This window comes from Gossypium hirsutum, chromosome A13, assembly GCF_007990345.1.
Source record: "Gossypium hirsutum isolate 1008001.06 chromosome A13, Gossypium_hirsutum_v2.1, whole genome shotgun sequence".
Classification (NCBI taxonomy): Eukaryota; Viridiplantae; Streptophyta; class Magnoliopsida; order Malvales; family Malvaceae; genus Gossypium; species Gossypium hirsutum.
In genome coordinates, this window is record NC_053436.1 from 90,972,805 (window position 1) to 90,976,776 (window position 3,972).

Genomic DNA, 3,972 nt, shown 5'->3' on the forward strand with positions numbered 1-3,972 from the left:
CCGATGGAGATCACTCCCTTCCTATGTCGTTCGGTTTGATGGCGAATGGCGAAAGCAATAAAGTAGGCCAAGTCAGTCACGTGTGCATTCGCCATGCACCATAAATAGTAGGCATTGTGGGTGTTGACAACGCCAGTGCTCTCACTCTTTCCGGTCAAGGTGTGTGCCAATATGGCATGGAGATATCATAGGGAAGAGGGGAAAGCTAAAGCCTTCGAGCGGCTGGGGTCGTCGTTGGAAGAGAGTGGTGCCAAAGCCTTCCAGCACAAGGAGGGGGAGATGTGATATTGCGTGGTAGTGCATTCATGTCCTCCTCCTCTATAAACTCATCAGTGTAAAGTCCCAGAGCAACTCCAAACTCTAGGACACTTATCGCACGAACTAGACCGCCTAATCGGAAGTGAATGATGCCTGGGTCGTTATTGTTCGTCATCACCACCTGTAAATGAAAAGTAGAGCATAATTCTAAAGTTAGCTCTAAATAAGTGAGCTCGGTAATAGTGAAGAACAGTTCCCATAGGTCTGTGGACAGGAGGGCGCGGATGGCATCAGTAAGCTAGACTTGCTCTACGGTAGCCCAGTCGATGCAGCGACCTATGGTGATGGGTCGTGCACGTATTATCTAAAATAACTCCTCCTGCGAAGCTTGCGGAAATTCAAGGAACGGGTGCTGAACTTCGGCTATAGCATGTACCGAGGAAGAACTCGGTCCCCTACGTCTCTTTGAGGAAGGGACCGCAGCCTTCTTGCCTCTTGATGACGACATAATGTACCTGAAAATACATGAGCATTGATAAAATCCAAGATACATCAATAGTTAAGCAATAGGCCTAAAATTAGTATATGTTATTTAGTAGCTTAAACAAGTCAAATATAGAAAATTCTAAAGAAAATTCCTAACTTGTCTAAAACATATTTGTAATAGTAACAATATTTATGCAAAGCATGTAGAATACTAATGTAGCAACATAAATTGAAAAAATAAGGTTGAGAAAGTGAACCAAAGGCTATCGTAAGGCGGTGTACGGGCGTGTGGTGGCCAACACGGGCGTGTGACGCGGAGAGGAAGCCGTGTGATGGGAAAATAGAGGGTATAGGGAGGGGAAAATGGGGATTAATGCAAGGGGAGTGGATTTGAGGGTGGTTTAGGGGTTGGGGAAGTGAGAATCTAGGGAATGGTGGCCAGAATAGAGATTAGGGGTTAGGGGAGGGTAGATTTTGGCTAGGGTTTTGAAAGGAGGAAGAAGATGAACAGCAGTTTGTTTATATAGGGGAGGGTCACGCGGCCTAGGGCCATGTCCGTGTACTTTGAGGGTGAGCCCGTGTTTTTCGAATTTTGTGAGTTAGGTCGTGCCCGGCTACTATCACACACCCGTGTGTCCTGGGCATGTGTCAAACACGGCCATGTCGCACGACCGTGCCTAGCTTTGTTCGCTTCTCCCACGCCCGTGTTTTATGGTTGCACGCTCGTGTATTGTTGTACACGGCTGAATGGCACACACGCTCGTGTTGAAGAAATAGAATCGAGCCTTGTCCCTGGCACGCCCGTGGTTTTCTATCCCCACGCCCGTGTTTTTCCTATCAAGTTCACCCACGGCCATGTAGCACGGCCGTGGGGATTTATCACACCCCGTGTTTTGGGGAAATCATGTCCTACTTCAACACGGCCGTATCACACGACCATTTTTTTCCCCTGTTTGGCCACGGCTTTAGGTACGCCCGTGTGTCGGGCCGTGTGTGCTGAAAAGCTTTGCAATTCAAAGGCTAAGTTAATTGATTCAAAGTGTGAGAAGTTAAAAATAAAGATATCAAAATTTGTTAGTGCTCGGGTTGCCTCCCGAGAAGCGCTTATTTATAGTCTAAGCTCGACTTACCTCTCTATTGAATGATCATGGTGGTTCGAGGAGTTCATACTCCTCGTTCCTGCTGTCAATTTTGAAATAAGGTTTTAACGGGTGTTGTTTACCTTAAAAGTGCCGAACTTGGGATGACTCACCTCCACTGTACCGAATGGAAAAATATTAAGTACCGTAAGAGGGATTTCCTCATTTGGTGTGGTAGTGACAATGTGAGGATCAACGGCATCTAGTAAGACTGTATCGCCGACCTGAAGTTGATTAGGAGAGGTATCGGGCTTGTTTTTGTGTAGTTTTGATTTATCATGTGTTCTCGGTTTGTGTTCTCGTCATTCGTCTAGCTCCTCTATCCATAGTCTTCGTTCTTCATGGATGTCTTTGTCCTCTTCATGATAGTAGCGCACTGTCTCTGTTGTCTTTGTTCGAGGAAGTTCCTGCAAGGACGATTGAATATTAGTTTTATCATCGACAGTTTTTATAGCATTATCTTGAGTCGTAGAGGTTTTGACTAAGTCTCGTGCTTGGAGTGTTACTGCGTCGTCACCTGCACGAAGTGTTAGCTCTACTGTGCCTACATTAATAATGGTTCTGGTAGTTGCTAAAAATGGTCGTCCTAAAATTAGAGGTACCTCGTTATCCTCATCAATATCTAAGACAACGAAGTCTACTGGGTAAATAAATTTATCAATTTTAACGAGAATGTCTTCAATAATACCCATAGGAGATCTAACTGTTTTGTTAGCCAATTGTATGCTCATCCTAGTCTGTTTGGGTTTACCGAGACCGAGTCGTTTAAACATTTTATACGGCATAACATTTATACTTGCTCCTAGATGAGCTAAAGCATTTTTCACAGATAGACTACCAATTAAACAAGGAATTGTAAAAGTCCCTGGATCTTTTAATTTGTTATGTAGCTCATTCTTTAGAATAGCTGAACAGATTGCATTGAGTTCCGCATACGATGTAGCGTCTAATTTCCTTTTATTGCTCAGAAGTTCCTTTAAGAATTTTGCTGAGTTGGGCATCTGTGAAAGAATTTCAATAAAGGGTAAGTTAATATGTAATTTCTTTAAGAGTTTGACAAACTTATCGAATTGTTCTTCTGTTTTGTCTTTCGTCATCGCTTTAGGATATGGCACACGAGGTTCATGATTTGTACTTACCTATTTGGGATCATTATTGTTTACCTCTTCTCGTCCTTTGTTTATCGTGTTGTCTTGCTGTAATTCTGGTTCAGGTGTAAGGAATCTTTCCTTATCTTGGGCACTAATTACATTGAGGTGTTCCCTCGGATTAGGTTCAATATTACTTAGTAAGTTACCTTGTGGTTGTTCGGAGATTAGTTTGGACAGCTGGCTTATCTGAGTTTCGAGTCCTTGGATCGATGCTTGTTGATTCTTAAGTGCTATCTCGGTATTTTGGAAACGGGTTTCTGACATCGAGATGAATTTAGAAAGCATCTCTTCAAGGTTTGGTTTCTTCTCTTGTTGATAAGGTGGCTGTTGAAAACCCTGAGAATTTTGTGGCTTTTGATTCTCTTGACCTCCCTGAGAAAAATTTGGGTGGTTCCTCCAACCTGCATTATAAGTGTTACTGTATGGGTTATTTTGAGATCTAAAGTTATTATTACCCATATAGTTGAGTTGTTCCTCTTCGGTTGTGGGATTGAAGGATTGATATTCTGTATGCACACCTCTTCCGCTTGAGTCACACCTCATTATTGGATGTACCTGCGTAGAACCAAGTAATTGTCAATCTTTTTATTTAGAAGTTCTACCTGATTAGAGAGCATGGTGACTGAATCGATGTTATAGACGCCGGCTGTTTTCGTTGGCTTTGTCCTCATAACTGGCCACTGATAGTTGTTCAGTGACATCTCCTCTATGAATTCATAGGCATCATTTGGTGTTTTATTGTTGATGGTTCCGCCAGCAGCTGCGTTAATCATTTGTCTTGTCGAGGGATTCACACCATTGTAGAATGTTTGAACTTGCAGCCAAAGCGGTAACCCATGGTGAGGGCACCTTCTCAATAAGTCCTTGTATCTCTCCCATGCATCGTAAAGTGTTTCTAAATCCATCTGCACAAAAGAAGAGATATCATTGCGCAATTT

The 3,972-nt window shown here is 43.0% G+C and overlaps 1 non-coding gene across 1 annotated transcript; it reads left to right on the top strand.

Moving 5' to 3' along the window:
* Positions 1 to 3,865: 3,865 nt before the first annotated feature.
* LOC121213218 (small nucleolar RNA R71) lies at positions 3,866 to 3,972 on the top strand. The gene has a single exon (XR_005908594.1). It is a non-coding gene; the product is annotated as a small nucleolar RNA R71 (small nucleolar RNA).